At 39.4% G+C, this 19,018-nt stretch overlaps 1 protein-coding gene across 2 annotated transcripts in view; it reads left to right on the top strand.

The window, feature by feature from the left end:
* The first annotated feature begins 8,519 nt into the window (after positions 1–8,519).
* Positions 8,520–19,018, top strand: part of Enox1 (ecto-NOX disulfide-thiol exchanger 1) — a 552,470-nt gene continuing 541,971 nt past the window's right edge. Inside the window, exon 1 of one of the 2 annotated variants that reach the window (XM_013506967.1) lies at positions 8,520–8,549. The gene's annotated coding sequence lies outside the window, so the exon portion shown is untranslated. The remainder of the gene's footprint in view (positions 8,550–19,018) is intronic. The other variant, XM_013506965.1, reaches the window with a different exon arrangement.

The following is a 19,018-nucleotide window of genomic DNA, read 5'->3' as shown; positions in this document are numbered from 1 at the left end:
CCCGGACACCCCCGTCCCCCGCGCACGGCCGCGGCCGCCCCATAGGTTGGACACGCGGGGACCGCGGGGCCTGATTGGCTGCAGGGGGAACCGCGCCTCCTTCTGGAGGTGGGTGGTTCTGGAGCGCGGGGCTGTGGTCCCGCGGCGCGCACGTGGGGAGCGGGGCGACAGGTGGGACTCGGTCCGTGGGTCCAGCGTCGCCGCGTGCGGCGGCTTGGACGCCCTTTCCCTCTTCTCTTTGCTCCCGCGCCCCCAGTCCTTCACTGCTGCTCCACTGGTAAAAACCCGCCTGTCGCCCTGTTTTAAAATTAAGATTCTACTCTTCTGTGGTAGTGCTCTTTAAAAGCAGAGGTAGGCGAGTACGAGAAACAAGTGCACATGGGGAGGTTCGCGGAAAGCCGGGCTGCAGTCTGGGCGAGCCTGGTACTTTCGGAGAGCAATGGAAAGGGCTCCATGGCTCTGAGGAGGGTGGAGAAGGGGAGACGACAGTAATTCCCACGGGAGATGCGCAAGTGAGCGACCTGAAGAAGCTAAGAAGGGTGTGGGTCACTTGTGGGGTGAGGAGCGAAGGAGAAGCGCGGGCTGTGTCTGGGCAGTGGTCACCGTGACTGGTACTTTGTCCCTAACGCAGTTCGCTTTTGTTTTGCTGACGCTGCACTTTTACAGGCAACTTTATAGTAATAACATCTATCCCTGTAATGGATATTGATTATTCCAGTTTCTTGTAATATACGGAGTTTCAAATGGTAATGAATTTCGTAAAGTGAAAGGCCTCTCTAAAAGGTTGCATTAAATAGTTAAGTTAAAGTGCTTTTGAAAAACTGTGAGAAAAGACAGATGAGGATTGGGTAAAATCCAAAGGTTGTTCTAGCATTATTTAGGCCTTTGCAGAAATATATAGTAATGATACTCATTTCTGTTCATTTTAAACAATGATTGCCTCTAGCATTTTCAAGCATTAGTTCCTTCCCGGTGTTTTGATGTTTGTTTGTACATCTAAGAATATTATAATTCTTTAAAAGTCTTGTCAACACAAAACAAACAGCGTCCTGTACAAGTTAATGTTGACAACTTACATTGATACGCTGTATGTTACTTTATTTCTAAGCTAGTTAAATATGCAACAGTAACATAGCATTACTGTTATCCCCTAGGGACTTGTGTCGAAATAAAGTGGAGAATCACATGAGGCTATTCCAGGGAGAACAATTCAATTATTTTTAAGATAAGTAAAATTTAAGATTCTTAGGTGGAAACAGCAGCATTATTTGAATTATTGTTGTATGCATTAGTAGCACATGATATTAAGTAAAATAACATTTAATTTTAGGTGATTCCAAAGTAGATGGGAAAGGTTTTCCATTTATTATTATGAATTGGTTTTCTGACTGGAAGACTTCATATTCAAATGGGATTTGATACATCTGAAAAATTGAAAAGTGTTGCCATTGTTGAGAAAATAATTCTTACTATGCTTTCATTTCCTTAGGTCATCCTTTGATTTGCTCTCAGGGATTTAGACTGCAGTTGTGGGCCTACCAAATTTAGATGGGTTTGCAAAGATAGAAGAAGAATGTATATAATCACACATACACATATGTATATACATAAAATATGAATTTATATCAACAGTTATATACTCTCATAATTTTAGGGTTTACTCAATGTGTTGATATATATGTTGTTGTCATCCTTAGGATATTTGCTCATTTCTTCTTGTCCAAAAGGTGGCCCCGTTTTAAACTGTAGAAAGCATTATCACCAGTAGAATTGGCCAATAGATCATGGAAACAGACAATAGTATTTTGTTGCCTGGCAACCACCTACTGTGAATGAAAAAACAAAGCAGTGACAGCTGCTTCCACATCCAGATACTCATACTGTAGCTCAGACATTGCAGCCCTCCAAATGAGACAGATCTAAGTTTATTTCACTAAGGTGAAGGTATTTTTTGAATGTTTTAAAAATATATACATTTTTTCTATTGTAATAAGAATTATGTTATTATTGTGGGATGAAATGAAGCATCTAATTGCAGTTGCCTTCCTAAGCCTGTTATAAAATGAAAAATGCAAAATTGGGAGGATTGTTTAGATCCTTCTCATGCTTCCCTTTAGAGTCATTACATTGTAAGCACATTTTTCTGCTGTCATCTGGTGCTCTTAACATATTACAAAAACTTGAGTTGTCTGTGATGCTTAAATAGATGGCATGCTTTTACTGCTAAAAGGAGAGTAGAGACTGATGCTTTTGCAAAACCCTTTCATTTTAGAGAACACTGAGGCCTAGTGAGGTGATGTGACTTAATTTTGGTGATAGAACCAGTCTCAGGATGTCTTCGCCGTGGGAACGCTTGATCATTTCCCCCCACTTTCCCTCTTGAGTCATTCTTTCTTTGTTCTTTATTTACGTAAAGTACGTTACTAAGATATCAATAAGGATACTTAGAAATTGCAGTAATATTTGCAAGTCAAAATTCAGTATTGACATGCTAGGCTAGATTGTGGTTTTAGCTGCATTGTGTGCAATACATTCTGCTTTCATTCTCTAAAAGCCACATTACTCCCACCTCTTCCCCAAATTACAAAATCTCTTGGCTTAGCAGTTGCTTACAGCTCTGGACTCTTGAATAATCTCCTTTTCTGTGTGTGACTCTTTAATGGGGATGAGACTGAAGTTGTGTTGTCCAGTTTGCCTAGCTGCAAGAGTTTAAATGATACAGGTAATTAATGAATCACTAATTGCAATCTTCTTTCTGCACTACGAGACATATTGCTAGAGCAGTGACCTGTGCTCCTTAAAGTAGATGAGACAGATTCTGTTGCTGCATAATATTCCTTTCAGGTCTTCAGCAAAGCCATCCTTCCAGTGGTGTCACCTGATTCCTATTAGTGGAAGATGAGTCATCTGTCTCTGAGAGAGGTAATCGTGCAGGTTATTTCTTACCTCTAAAATGACAAGGAATGGAGTATTGGGTGGCAAAGTTGGATTATATTTGCATAATTTAGGTATTTCTTCTAAACTTAGGAAATATATTACATGTACAATGTGACACATTTTGAGATTCCCTATGTTATTTTAAAGAATCTGTATTTCATTGCTTATTATGTATAAGTATTTAACTTAATATAACAAAATGAAGTAGAAAAATATGTGGCCATTGATCGAAGAAACAGTATTGTGTAGTGATGTATTAAGCACCACTGAAGAGTCATTTTCACCAGAAATGATGCACTTTAGTAGATCTGTAGGGGGATAAATTGATTTTCATCGTGTTTAACCTAGTTTTAGAAGCCTGCTATTAACTTGTTCTAGCTAGAAGGATTTTCAAAAAAAGAATAATTAATAGATTTCAAATGAACTTCACTGATTAAAAAAAAAACATGAAATATTTGCCACTGTCTAGGTATTGTTTATTCAGGATAAGTACTTGTTTTGGAACCTATGAGAGTAATGTGAATTTTAAGATTCTGTGTCTATGTAGTGTGATATTAAATAGTAGATAGTTCATACATTGATCTTATTTCACTGGAATCTTGAAATTTAGTTATCTTTTCAAAATCCTATATAAGATTATAGGATTAAGACTATGTATATATAAACCCGAGTATATATAGTATATATACATTATCTTGTATACAAATATAGCAACATTCCTATGCATATGTAGTGTATATGTATGAAATATATATACTACATATACTATATATAAATATATATGTATATATGTACATATACACACTCATACACAATGCTTACACTTTTCTTACCATAAATATATATATACATACACACACACCTTATGCTTTTCTTGCCATTCTTATCCTTATGATGGAATGTTGTTGGACTTGATTTGATTTTTTATAAAGAGAACCTCAAAAGAAGAAATAGTTACATTTTCAATTTCTTTATGTCAGCTTCTGCTATTAGAAACTGTAAACTCTCACCCATCCATATAGGATGATTACTAAAAATAAGCAGGCAAGTAAATATGTAAACAGCATCAATTTGCTACTTCCATGTTGGCCAAGAAAGCATATTCCCTCATCCTTAGACATTTACTTCTGTGCACACCCACATACACATAGAGTCTAATGTCCTATAGACTCTTTATTTTAGGGGTGGACAGAAATAGCATTTAATTGGGAGATCTGTATGTGAAAGTATTTTAAAGTAAAGACGACATATGCAAATTTTTAGAAATGTAGTAACATAGAAAGAATCAAATATATTTATTTTGAAAAAATCTCCCATTTATACTGGCAATATAACCAGCCCATTTAACCTAGAACTGTGACCAGTACCTGCAGCAAAACGTGACATATAGCAGACAATATATATTTTGTGGCATTGTACCTTCCCTCTTTCTATATGAACAGATGCAAATATTTTAGTCTACCCAAGTGAAAAGTAAAAGCTTAGGGATGGAGAAGAAATTAGTGTAGTTTTCTAAATGCTTTTGTATAAAAAAAACCCAAAATAATAACTAAGCCAGTGAAGTTTCAGGATATACTTCTTGTCAGGGTAGAAAGTTACACAAGGCTATTGATTTTTCACAACTACTGCCATCCCAAGTATAGAACAGATCTTTAATAGCCCACAGCTGCATAACAAAGGTTATGGCAGCAAGTCTGAAGCAATGCTTTATTTACTTGGAGCTGAAGGGTGAAGTTTGCTAGCTCCAGTGTAATTATACAGACTAGAATATAGCCAGGGTGCTGTGGTTAACATCCCAAACAGTGGGAGAAAAGCTCTGGATGGGGTCTTAAGGACTCTAGGTTGTTAGAGCTTCTTCTTTGGTCCCATTTTCAGGAGGACACCTTAAGCATCTAGTAAGCCTTAGAAATTATCAGGTACTTAAAGAATGGAGCCTGCAGTTGCTGTCCAGATACCAGGTGCCAAAATTCTGCTCATTGAACAATGTCATAATCCTTGGTGCTTGTTACTATTGAAATGAGACCCTGTTCTTTATTTTCCCACTAAATGGAGAGTGGTAGTGTCTTTGCAGACAACCATAGAAGATCATAAGGTAGGTTCCAATTCCTTTTACCTCTACCTTTCTACCATTGGTTAGGAGTGTTTATTTTCTTTGTAGGGTTTCATTCATTTATTATTAATTATTAATCATTTATTATTATTCAGGCAATTCTTTATTAAAATGTAAGTTGGCAAATGGTTAAAGTACAGGGTGAGCATCCCCAATCTAAAAGTACAGAACTCCAAATCCTAAGCTTTTTGAGTAACAACTTGATGTTGCAAGTGGAAAATCCCATACCTGACCGTATTGTGAAAGGTTACAGTCAAAACAGAGAAGCATTAAAATATTATATAAAATTACCTTCATATATACATATATAAGGTGTATATAAAACATAAATGAATTTTTTTTTGGAGTTGGGTCTCATCTCCAAGATATCATGTATGTGCAAAAATTTTAAAATCTGAAATTCCCAACACTTTTGGTCCCCAGCATTTTGGATAAGGGATGTTTAGCCTATACTTTTCTGGAGAAATTCCTGAGTGCCTTGCACATATTATTTACTTAGTATATGTTTGTTTAATTGTAGTAGTGAAATTGTACCTACTATTTTATTAGATAGGGTCATTATTTTATTTTTGGAAACTTCCAATACCATTTAAATAATTTTGGGATGCTTTCTTCAAAAACATTGAGCATTTAATATATGAATGGTACTGTATTTGACTCTGAGAATCATGAAGATTCTTAAAACATGGTTCTACCTCATGGAAGAGAACATATTGCTTGCAGCAAAGTGTATAAATTCAGTGTAGTTTGACGGGTGTCAGTTGTCCTAGAGAACAGGCCAGGAAACAGACCATGGGAGACCTGGAAAGTTCCATCAAGGTTTCAGACTTAATGACATTGGTCAGCTATTCTCTGATTTGCCTTTAATAGGAATCCCATGAGGTGCTTGTTCCAGTACTGATTTGTAGATCTTATCCAAGGCCCATTGTATGGGATACTTTAGGGATGTGGCCTAGTGGAGTATAGCATACACCCTGTATTCATAGATCCTGACATTCATTATCCAGAATATATATATAGTTTCTGTGTAAGTATCTCCTGTTCTGCACCCAAGTGCTCATGTTCTCATACATGGGATATCTTGGTAGTGAAGCACACTTCATGGCTTTAGCAGTTTACCTCAGCTGTTACATAAGACAGCTCCAGAATACCCTAGGATTCTTGGCCTTTGAGCACAGTGACTCTGGTGCATATCTTATACCATGTCCCAGAGTCTCCCATGAAACAGGCATGGTAATCCACTGGGCCACTCTGTTGGACAGTGTGAGCCTTAGTGGCTATTCCTCTGCACATGTCTCCACCAGGATTTCCTAGGATTGCTTGTTAAATACCAAGCTGAGATTCTTTCTCCTGATCTGCTTCTGGGGAATTCAACATGAAATAGGGAGAAGCTGATTTTATTTTGTTTAAATTATGAAGCAAATTTGGGAGGCTCAATCTCGTGTGATAGAGAGCTGCTTAAAGATTTAGATGGGATGTTGTTCTTTAGACTTGGAGTTTAGAGCTCTGTGGCAGATGGGTGAGGAAGGGATTGATGGAGAAAGAATTGGGGGCTTGGAAACCAGCCCTGCAGAGAATTAGTTATAAGCACTTATGATAAGGTGGTAAGCTTGGAGATATGGGTGCAGGAAGGAATTCAAGATGGATTTTGGTAGAAAGCTATGTCTAGAAAAATTGGCATAACATAGGTGCCAGTGATATATGGTCCGTTAGCTCCCAACCACTCCTTAACAGAGATTTCAGTCCTCCACCATGCCCCATTGCCTTGCTCTGTTCATTAGACTTGGCAGCTCTACAAAGCTAGGAATCCCCTCTCCTGCCTACAATCTTAGTTTCTCTTTCTAGAGTTGGGTTGTATAACTCTGGGAATAAATAAGACAAGAAGGAAATATAAATTGAGGAATATAAATAATTCACCATTAGATCATTAAAAGAAGAAAGGTACATTCATGGGCAGGATTTGTGAAGATGCAGAGGAGAGTAGGAGAGAGGTTTGTGTTGCATGTCCATTTGGTGATGAATGTGATTTTTTTTCCTTTGCTTGTGGCCAAGAAGTGATTTTCCTCCACCATCAGTTTCTGGAAGACCTAGCATGACTCACTGTACACTTATATCTATTGTTTTCCGTGCTGCTCTGATAGCCTATATTTTAGCTAAGTGAATGAGTGGTAGCTGGGGGCAGGGCTGTTTTCTTTCTCTTGTTCTGTCATGATGCCAGGCTTTCAATTGCAGTTTCTCCTGACAGTTCTTAGGCTACCAGCTCCCAAAGAAGATCAATGAGCGCAGACAGTAGGAGAAAGAAAGCATAAATCCATAAAGAGAGCTGTTTCGAATTAAAAGCTTAATTACAAAATGAGCAAGTTAAAGCTTGTTAGATGATATGAAATAAGATAAGGCAGCCTTCTAATTATTATTAGAGTGAATACTAATATTCTGGCTCTGTCTGTAGTCAGAAATGTGAAGGCTGAATAATCAAACAAGAACAATCTGAAACCATCATATTTTTGCAAAAGTAGCATTGAGTTGAAGACAAGAAGACCAAATTATGAGAAGTTATAAGTCAGCAAAGAGCTTACTGAGCTTTGATTAACAGGGAGAACAGAGTCATGACAGTGAAAATGCTGAGCCCGTATGAGTAAGAGAGGCCAGGTCACTAAGGATGAGGCACTAAGGATGAAGTGAAAAGGAACAGCCCTTGTTAATGTGGGATATTATGCACTTATGTGTGATATTTTTAAAGATACTTTTCATTTTGAGATAATTGAGGATTCAAATGCAGTTGTAAGAAATGATGCAGAGATACTGTGTACTTGGCATAGCTTATATTTTGGTGTTGCCCCAAAGCCTCATGTGCTCATAGGGAGGGCATTTGAAAGGTGAGTGGACCAAGGGCTGAGATACTAGACCATACTGGGTTAGTCCTCTTTTCTTGGTGGCTCATTGCTTCCTGCTGTCATGCCACAAGCAAGCCACCTCTGCCAGCCCCTCTGCCATGCCACCCTGCCTTGGAACCAGCTATGGACTGAAACTTCTATAAACTGTGAGCTGAAATAAACCTTTTCTCTTTTAACTTGTAGGTGTCTGGAATTTTGTCTTGGCAATGAGAAAGTAACTAAAACAATACTCTTTACCTAGGTCCCACAAAGATAGCCTCTTGTAAAACTGTAGTGCAATAATATAATCAGGGTATAGGTATTAATACAATCCAGCACTCATATTCAGAGATTTTTGGTTTTAGTTGCACTCATTTGTTTGTATGTGTGCTTGAATTTATTTATGTGTAATATTTATGATTATTTTTAAAAGTCAGAGAAGTTTTCATTCTAGAATAAAACAAAATCACCAGTTTTGTCTTGCTCTGGCTTAATTGTGATTGATGAAAGGATAATACAGGATAGATTTTGGAATCTTCTTCCAATTCTAGGATTCTGCAGACCAGTGTCAGGGGCCAGCTAAACATGACAAGAAGGCCAGTGGGTGAGAACAACTTACAGGAGGAGAGGTTTGTTTTGGCTCACGCTTTTCGAGGTTTTTTTGTCTGTGGTTGACGATCTCCAAGGCAGAAACATGAGGGCCTGGAGGCATGGGAGAGCTCACCTCATGGCTTCCAGGAAGCAGAGTGAAAGAGAGCCAGAGAGGGAGGACATAGGGACCAGATACAGTCCCTAGCATAAAGACTTTGTGATCCCTTCCTTTCAACGAGGTCCTGCCTCCTGTAGTCACCTCCCGGTGATGCCATCAAATCCATCATCCATGGATTAATCCTCGTGATGAAGTTAGCACCCTTAAGATGGGACACTTCGCCTAGAGCCCATCCGCTGTCCTTTAGCATATGAATTTTGGGGGACATTTCAGATCCAAATTACAGGTGTAGGCTATTACATAGGGCAGAGCTTTCACTTCGTTTACTTCTTTGTAACCGTTGTATGGCAAAATTCTGCACTTTAAAGTATGTGTTTTGTTATAGAAGCTTGCTCAGGAAAGATCTTTGTGACTCCTCTTCCTTGGACCAGCATTTCTATCCCTCTCCCTTGTGGTGGATGCCCTTTTCTCCTCCTCTCTGTATGGAGGGGCTCATTCCTGCAGGACACTTATCTGGGTTTTTGAGTTAGTTGAATTGTTTTGTTCAGCCCATGCTGGGCTCTGGTGGGGAAAGCAGGAAGCAGGACAAAGCATAGTATTATTTTCTTTGCCCTTGCTATGGTCAGTATCCTGGGAGGCAGAAATTCCTCCCCTGTAGCACAGCTCATGCTCAACACACCGTGGTTTTAGCTGCTCACCATTGACCTTGCCTCAGGACTCCAGGAAGGTTACCTCCTCCTATTGTCTCTTCAGCCTAAAGGAGGTGGCTGCTTCCTGCTCTTGCTAATCTCAAACTGTCTGGCATTAGGCTCTCTGGATGTCCATCACTTGACTAAACAATTCTCTATTAAATTTCTTCAGTGGAAAAAACTGGAAGAGATTTATATTTTTCTAGTTAGACATTCCCCAGCTCCTGAAAGCATGGATATGTTACAAATCTGATGCACCCACATTTATAATTTCTCCCCTTTTCCTAGGTGTCTCCATCCCTTTACTGACTCTCTATACCCTCATAGTCTCTGGTCTTACAAGCACCACTTTTGTTTTGCCAAATATAGTTGTCATTTTGGTAATCTACTTCAAATATTTTTGTTATTCTTTCAGCTCTTCATTTGCTAACCTTCTGTGCCTGGTTTTCTGTCAGTAGTTCTTAGTGACCTTGTCTCTGTGTGATGTCTTTAACTTGCTAATGTACTAGTCTCAGGACTCACTCCCGAATAAGCTTGGTTTAGAGGTTACACTCTTGCTGCATAAGGGTTTGGTTTTGCTGCACTTCACTTTCTGCATCAGCGTATTTTTACATGTCTCATTAGACTTCTCTACCTCATCTCTTATAGAAGTGTGTGCGGTTCTATAACAAAAACAGGGGCAGGGATGTTGACAAGAATGCTTTGGGGGGGAACTAATGTATCCTCTTCAAGTCTCAAGCGAATTATGAAGGAATGCCAGAGGAAGTGAAGCTGGACTGTCACCATCATGGAAACACAGACTCCCTTAAGGAAGGGGCCTTTGTGAAGCAACTTGGAAGTTTTATTAGAGATGGTGGTAAGAAGTGCAGTGAGTGCTCCCTGTAGGAGAGCATCTGCTTGGGTGATCCTATAACAGCTTCATATTTCTCCAATGAGAAGGTAAGCACAGAGAGTTGGGAGTTAGAGCCTCTATTAAGAAAAAGAATAGAGGTATCTTCAACTGAGCTGTGGGAAATGGCACATGAACTATCCATTCATAGGTGCTCTTTCCTCAGATGCTAGGAGCAGGTCCTCTAGGCCAGTGGTGGCAAACCTATGGCATGCGTGCTGTAGTGGACTGTTTGTATCATTAAAAGCTCTAAAAGGTTCACTGTCACTGCTCTAGGCACTGCAGCACACATGGGGATATTCTTAAAATTAACAGCCATGCATATAAAGCAACAGCTTGATAGATCTGGGATCTAGGAAAATTCAAAACTTTGGAGAAAGAAGAAGTTCAATATTGAAAAATAGCCAGTGGCATGGATAGTTAATGTGTCCTCCTTCTCTGCAGTGGGACATGTCTGGGAATGTCTTGTGGGCTGGTGCACATAGTTACGGATAGATGGATCTTTTCGGAACCTGCCTGTAAGGCTAACTGGCATCACCTCTGATCTCCATGATGATAAGAAGTGGTGAGTGCTGGACTGAAGAATTGTGGATTAGGCAGCTGTGGGTGAGCTGACAATAGTAAAGAAATAAGCTTATTTTAAATGGGCATAAGCTTCAAGGCAAGTAATTAAGACACACTTTGGCTTCATGGAAAAATTAGGGTTCCTGTTAATACAAGCACAAGATTGGAAATAAATCACTTGCACACGTATAATCACTGAAGAACAATTTGTTTAGTAACAGAACATCAGTTGTGCTTGCCCTTAAGTGAGTTTCTCCTCTTTTCCTTTTCTCTTCATCTCTCAGACTTGTGTTCAGGATCCCTTTCTTCCTGGTAGTACCCTCTGCTCTTGTCTTTAAGAATGGCATTCCTTTGTGAGAGTGGCTAACAGTTTCTCATGGCATTCTTCTGAAGTCTCATCTGTTAACCTGTTTCAGTGACATCTTTCTGTAGAGATGCACACTCTGTTTCTTTGCTTATTCCTCAGAAATGTGCACTGGCACAAAGAGGGGATTTGTAAGTGGAACTTTCTTGAGCATTAGGGACTTGATTCTGCCAAGTAACACAGGCAGGGCTTTGGAAGTTAGAGCAGCTATTCTGTGCATTGGTCAAGACACTTTTATTGTGTCAAGTGACATTAATGTGTTTCTGTTTTTTGTCATTGAGTTTTAAAGGATTATTTTTGATATGTGTATTTTAAACCTATATAACATTGTGACATAGGCTGACACTTATTTTATAGTTGAGATTTAATGTTTTTGTAGAAAAGCATGCTAGATATTCATTATGCCAGTCATAGGTATATATTGTGCCAAGTTCACACTAGGTGCTGAGAACACAGAAGTGAGCAAAATAATCATTATTTCTACCCTTCCAGGGACCCACAGCTTTCTGGGAAGGGCATTTTTTTTTTTTTTTTTTTTTTTGGTTTTTCTCCGGTACCGGGAACCGAACTCATGACCTTGCGCTTGCCAGGCAGGCGCTTTTGCCGCTGAGCTAAATCCCCAGCCCCTGGGAAGGGCATTAAATAAATAAATAGAACAATAACTATGTAATTGGAACTCATGATACATACTTGGAAAAGACCATGTTTCTCTGATAGGGTGTAATGAGGATGCAGTGGTCGGGAGCCTTGTATGGGAGAGTAATTTATAAGTTAACACCTGAAGGGTGGTTGGGGTCATCCAGGTGGGGAGTCCCATGTGTAATGCCCAGGAAGAGCTTGGCTTTTGGAAACTGAAAATTGGCCAGTGTTGCTGGAAAGCAGAGAGTAAGGGTGAACAGCAGCTGGGAAGGAGGTTCCTGAGCTCTAGGTTTGGATTTGAGTATGCCAGACCTAGCACACCATGTTGTGGACCTTGGATTTTATCCTAAGTGCTCTGGACAGTTACTGAAGATTTGTTTTCCTTTTTCAAAAATTGAGGCGAAACTTACACAATATAAAATGAACCACTTCAAAGTGAACAATTCAGTGGCATTTACTACATTACCAAGGTTGTGCAAATATCATTCCCGTCTATTCTAAAATATTTTCATATTCCCAAATGAAGCATTGTACCTATTAAAGGCACTGAAGGGTTTTAAGGGAAGTGATGTGGTCTAATTTGTAGCACATAGTATCGTTTTGGAAATCTTCTGGAGGGGGAGTGAAGAGGTCAGGACTAGAAGTAAGAGAATCAGATTGGAAATTATTGTCAAGTCCAGGAAGAGATGGTGGTAGCTTCCAGGAATGGTGACTGCAGATATGAGGATGAGTGGAATGACCCAAGACAGAGTTATACAGTCAAATTTCATTATCTGTAAGTGACTAAGTAACCTTGTAATTATCTACATCACTATTTCCCAAAGGGTATTCCATACCCTTTTCAGATCTAGGATGCTCATTAAAGGTAGGGCTGCTTGAGCCAACTCAAGCTACAGATGCAGAAGGACTGAACATGATCCTTGAAGAATTCCTATAGGAACTGAGGTCTGAGGACCACCCATTACTGCTTTTCAGTTCCAGTACACTTTAAGATCAAAGGCTGCCAACAATCTAGCTAGTAGTAGTAGCTCCAGTGGCTCAATAGGTTAGCAAGTGGTACTTATACAGTCATACTACTTACATAGTCATATGACTTATACAGTCATACTGAATGAGAACCAGGCATAGAATTGACAAATACACAACTGCATACCTGCTTGTAATTTTGAGTAGGAGGATGCTTATTAGGGATACATCTTTAATTTGATCCTAAAGCTAATATGCAATATAAACAATTAGTGGGGTGGTGTTTATTTTTGTTTCTTGCCTTTCTTGGAGTACTGTGGCTCTCCCAGAACTAAGTAGTGACTGACTTCGAGTAGTGACATTATCGTGAGATGTAATATAAGTACAGTGTAGTCATCTATTGTAAATAAAACAAATAGCTGGTAGAGAAATTAACTTGTAAAACAAACCATCCTGGTACCTTTCAGATACCTTATATATCTATAAAACTCCTGTTACTTCAAAGGGATGTTTATACCAATAAACTGACTTTAGAAGCCAGAGTTTTTGAGACCTTTCTTAGGAGATCCTACAAGCTACAGTAAAAATCACCAATCAACAAATCAAGATCTTCTCTTTGACTTTTCTGTTTGGCTTTAGTAGGTTTTTCTAACCCTGTGCTGCCTTTTAGATTTGCCACTTTGAGCCTGACTCTCCCATGCTCAGCTGTTTTTCCATGGTGTTTGAAAATCTTTTACATAATCTCTTCTCCTCCAAACTCTTATGTGATGTGTTTAACTGAATGATAATTTTTGAGCTGAACGAGGGCACAGAGACTGTCTAGTCTTCTAGTTTGCTTGAAACGGTTACCTTGGGAGAGCTTGAAGTGATAAGAATGAGGTTCTGTTACTGAGCGGTGAGTCTGATTCTTAGAGATTTTTCTAGGGAAGGGTGTGGAGTCCTAGGAGCTGTCAGGGATAAGTCATCTGCTGTACTTTATGTGATAGCACTCAGAAGCAGCCACCCTTCCTAGCTTTTAAGTGGCCTCTGCAGTCCCTCTCCTTTTGTGTGCAGCAGTGTTGCTTTGATTGCCTGTAAACCCCGTCCCTGCCCCATCTCCCTTTTCCAGATGCACAGTGCTCAATTTCTGAAAGATGATGTTTCATTTTGATTAATGTTATTTCCACTCTTCTAGAAAGATACGTAGGCACCTCTGGCTGTATTTCTTTTTCAGCTTGTATATATTCAAGACTAAAAATGGTTTTCTTCCATCGTCATGGAATTTTATAATGAAATAGTATTTTGAGTGCCTGGCTAGTTTCTTTAATTTTTTTCCTAGAAACTTAAGTTTGGAGAGGATTTTTGAGGCACAGCTGTCCATTTATTTTATAATAAGACAAATAATCAGTAAACAGTCATTTTTAAAGCTCCCTGAAAGGGAAGATTGTCATAAAAGAATAAATAAGGATTTATATAGGAATACAAAAAGGAAAGAACCATTCCTTAGGACACTACTGAAGATAACCATTGTTGACATTTTAGTAAAATTCTTGCATGCATCTCTGAGTCTCTGTTACATACCAATGTGCATGTTTAGTGTAGTCGTGTATAAACACTACATACAGATAACTCTTGTAATAAGTGGGATTTTTTTTTGGTATGTGCCATTCTGTAATCTTCTATTTTTTCTAATAATATATAGCATTTTTTAATGACTGAATACTTTTGTTGAATGTCTTTTATTGTAAGAAGCACAATTTCTTGGACAAAGTAGGATAATAATAATAATGTACTGAAAATACAGCCTCTATGGCGTGAATCTTGAATAGCCTCCAGACACGCGTGGCTTGGTGCCTAGCCTGTGACCTTTTAGAAGATGGGCTGACTAAAAGGAAGTGACACCATTGAGGGGGATGTGCCCTAAAGGAGGGGATTAGAACTCTGGTCCATTCTCTTCCTCCTCATTTGCTTCCTGGTGAGGTTTTTTGAGACAGGGTCTCCCTATACAGTTCAGCCTGGGCTTGAACTCTGTGTTGTGCAGCCTGCCCTCAAATTCACAGTGATCTTCCTGCCTCAGCCTCCAAATGCTGGGACTATAGGCATGCACTACCATGCCTGGTCTGTTTCCGGGTGAGGTGAGCAGCCTTATGTGTTCTTGTGATCATGTACTTTCCTGCCACAGGACCAGAGCATGGAACTAATTAACTATGGGCTGAACCCTCTGAAACCATGAGCTAAAATGAACTTTTCTTCCATATAAGCTGATTTTCCCAGATACTTATTACAATGACAAGAACCTAACACAGTAGCCATGAGAATACCATTTTCTGATTGCTTCAATTCCGAACTTCATGAGTTGGAAACTCAAAGTTCTCTTAGAGAAGAAGGCGAGATGTTTTGCTAAGTAGGCAGCTAATCGTGTCTTTTACGCGTTTTCTCTAGGTTTACTGATAGACATTTGTTTTCAGTTTTTCATTCTAAAAATTATTGGCGCCATAAGCATACTTGCATGTACACTATTTTACACTTTTGTGGTTATTTCATTTGGGTAAATTCTTAGAGAAATTGCTGGATCAAGAAGTAGGCCCATTTTACATTTTAATAGCCAAATATTGTCTAAGGTATAATATTACACTTTTTTCAGGTTTATGTTGATATCCCTTAACAGCTCTTTGGGAATTTTTTTTTAAACCTCTGAATCTTTAAGTGGAGGTGTCAGAATTAAAGTAGAAGCTTAGTGCCATAATTTCTGTGAGCAAACACATTTAAAGTGACATCCTCTGAGGTTAAGTGAAAGTTCTGTGCTGTTAGAATGTCACACTAGGAAGACAAAGACAAAAAGATGAAGAGGAATGTGTTCTATTAGCTGCAGACCTAGTGCTGGGTAGGTGATGGCCCAAGAATTGACTATTTTGGAGCCTGACAGTGCCCACCTGTACCTGGTTGTTGACACATTCTGGCTCTGTAGTCAGCTTGTTACTACTGTGCCACTCCTGTTTGAATATATGGGGTAAAAGCCAGTGAGATATTGTTGGAAGTGCTAGAAGCTGATGGCTATTCATGTCTTTACTCTGTGATTTCAACTTTAGTTTCTCAGAAGCTCTCATGGTTGAGTTTATTGGGAAGAACTGTGGTAACTTAGAGATCTGATTCTGGGCTGGCAGGGCCTTTCTATCCAGTTAACAAGAAGCTCACTAGGATGATAAACTTTCAGGGACACAAAATAGAGGTGCTGTTTGCCAGGGTAGCCTTTATTGTGAACAAAAAGGACATTTAAGTGGAAACCTAGCAGGAGATCTCAGAGTTACGGTGAATGCTTTTTGAATATTTTCAGGCATCATTGCTTATGCTCTCCTGTTTAGCCATGGTAATTATTTATGCCAGTAAGAGTAAACTATAACTTAGAGAGATTAAGCTACTTGATCACTGACATTGCTGGAAAGATTCACTGACATTGGAAAGATTCATCAGAAAGTCACAAATGATAAAACTGGCTCAAATGAAGTGTACGGCCTAGACAGAAAACAAGGAAGTCAAGTTATTAGCAATAAAGGGACAGTCTTGCCTATGTGAAATGGCTCTGCAAGTTGGGTTTTCATGGGTGTGAAGCACATGGAAAGAGGCCAAGTGGTAGAAGACAAGATACAGTGACATGGCATATGTGTATATATTTTAAGCTTATAGGCTAGAGAAATATTAATAACATATCAAATTAGAAATGTCTATTGTGGAAGCATATTCCGTGACAGGAAATTTTAGTGGAGTTTTGGAGAGATATCTGAATTTTTCTGCTCTGTTGATTTTGGAGCAATTAGGTCAAAGAGTAACCTATTCAAAAAGAAAAAAGGATAACTTACAAGTAAAAGTGCAAGTGTGTCAGAGTGAACAGATATGTATGTGAAAAGAGAAGATGAAAGGTTTAGAGAACTTAGTGGAGAAGAACAGCAGCTATGGTCACTGGAGTGGAGTTACGTGACACAGGTCAGTACCTCCGATATTTAGAATATGGACGAGTTCTCTGTTGCATGAGCCAAAAGAAGGGCCAGCCCTCACAGGCTGTCCTGCTCCACCTCTCTAATGTGGAATGCCAGGTGGAGCTGGACCGAGCGGTACTAGTGAGTCTTGGATTACATCTGGCAGCAAGTGTACTGCTCTCCTCAGACTCCTGCTGGCTGCTGCATACTGCCTGTGTTGTGGTGTCTGCCAGTGGACAGCTGACTAAGAGCCACAGGGGAGAGTGCAGAGCTTCGGCAAGTGGCTGGCAGTATATGACAGAACCTGCTCACTGTAAGTGCTTTGGTGGGAGCTCTGAGTATATTCTTTCCCACAGGTGCTCTAATGAACCCATTAGAGAATATTTACATAGTCACCTTTATTGAGAATTGATTCCCTTGGCCACCTGTACTGATATGTAGAAACTTTCTTTTAATGTGCAATCTAAACTTTGCTCCTTGGCTTGAGGCAGTCGCTGCCTGCCCTGTTTGGCAGTTCCTGGAAGTAACTGTGAGCAGTGGTGATGTTACTGGCTGAGGAGTGAAACAGAAGCTGAATAGAATTAGGCTTTCTGCATGCTTCAGGGCCAAGCTCTGGCCCCAGGGTTAAAAACAGCACAGAAACCATAACTGAACATGCTACTGAGCAGTGCATCCGTGAATGGCCTTCAGTGCCCAGAAGGGCATCTGTGTCTCTGTGTGAAATGCTACTACACACTTCACTACTCCAGATTTGTGTCCATGTTTCTTAAGTCTCAAAATCTTAGCGTGAAATATTTAGTACCTCAGGAAAGCTAAATTAATGGTGAGTCAGAGTAATTAAGGCAAAGTAAATAATCTCCAAGGTTCTCATTCCCCGTGAAACTAATTTCATATCTTGCCCTTCATGTGTTAAAAATAGTTCTCTGCTTATTCAAGATGCCCATGCTCTGTGTTGGTTAAGTGCACTTCAGTTATATTGAAAGAATGAAGATTAGAGAGTTATTTTCAATTGGGCAATTTTTTTAAGGGAGAGAGGGAAACATTCATTTTGGCACCACAAGAGCTTGAATCTGGGTGAGCTGAGAGTTGGATACAGCTGCAGTGGGCCGGCTAGCTTATGATAACTTGCAGCTGGGACCTCCTTTTCATCCTCTTAGAGAGAACTCCCATTTCCTATCCTTCACTTTGTTGATGAGAGTTATATAACTCTTGCAGGGTTTTTGACTGGCTATAGCTTGACCTTGTCTTTGTCTGCAAGTTTAGAAAGTAAGTCTGTTTAGGTCTTCTGAGCAGTAGGAACATCAGGATTTAAACAATTTTGATTATTTGTTACCTTCAAATAATCAAAAACGATAAGCTCGTAACTGTTCCTTTATTTGTGGATTTTTACATATCAGTGCACCAAAATGTGTCTCCCTGCAAATGAGTTCCAGCAGTGTAGTTCCCCACTGTCCCAAAGGGACAAGGAGAGAGTGGCAAGGAAAGGGGTGTTCTGGGTTGGGCGCATGGCTAGGAGCTTGGTTTCCTCCAGTGAATGGAGCTGCTTTACGACTTCCCGTTATAGCAGCAGTCTTGATCATGGGAGCAAATTCTCTCTATAATAAGAAAATATTTTGATTTGAAAGGAGACTTGTATGGAGAAAGATACTTAGCATGCAGTCCTGTGTTACCTGCAACTGAAAATATGCCATCATTATCACCACTATTGTGAATCTTCAAAATCCCTCAGTTACCTTTTGCTATTCGAACAGAAACCTCGACTCTTTAGTGCAGTGTGGGACTTTTCTTCCAGAGGAAAGCAGTTTTGCTTTTTAAATGTTCTAAAGTGGAAATTGGGAGTGGAAATTACAGAGTCCCAGGCACAGCACAGAGAAGAATCTCTATGTGACCACGTCTGAGCTGAAAAATATGGGTAAGTAAATGGAGAACCACATGTAGAGTTTTAATTAATTTTTAGAAACCTAGTTTTAGTGTCACTTTACTTTTTGCAGAGTGTCCCCTTTTGCTCAGTTTTAAATTTCTCTTTCTGACAAAAATACAGTGGAGAAATTGAGTGTAGGGATGTGGTATGTGTGGGGCATAATAACTTCTTAACTATATGTAAAGACTTCAGACTCTGTGCATTATGACCTTTAACATCACTGTCTATACCTAATCATTATGTACACTAATGACAGTGTGAAAAGTAGGGTCTCACCTTTTGATTATCTGGACTAATAATTATTCTGTTTTAAAGTGATAGCACTGAAGTTTGGTGAAGTTGGTTTGTCATACACCCTTTATTTCAGACACATTTGCTGCATGCTTCCTTTGCTACACAGTTGC

The sequence above is a fragment of the Chinchilla lanigera genome, unplaced genomic scaffold (genome assembly GCF_000276665.1).
Source record: "Chinchilla lanigera isolate Chin_1 unplaced genomic scaffold, ChiLan1.0 scaffold00117, whole genome shotgun sequence".
In the NCBI taxonomy this organism is placed as follows: Eukaryota; Metazoa; Chordata; class Mammalia; order Rodentia; family Chinchillidae; genus Chinchilla; species Chinchilla lanigera.
This window is presented reverse-complemented; position numbering and strand designations above follow the sequence as displayed.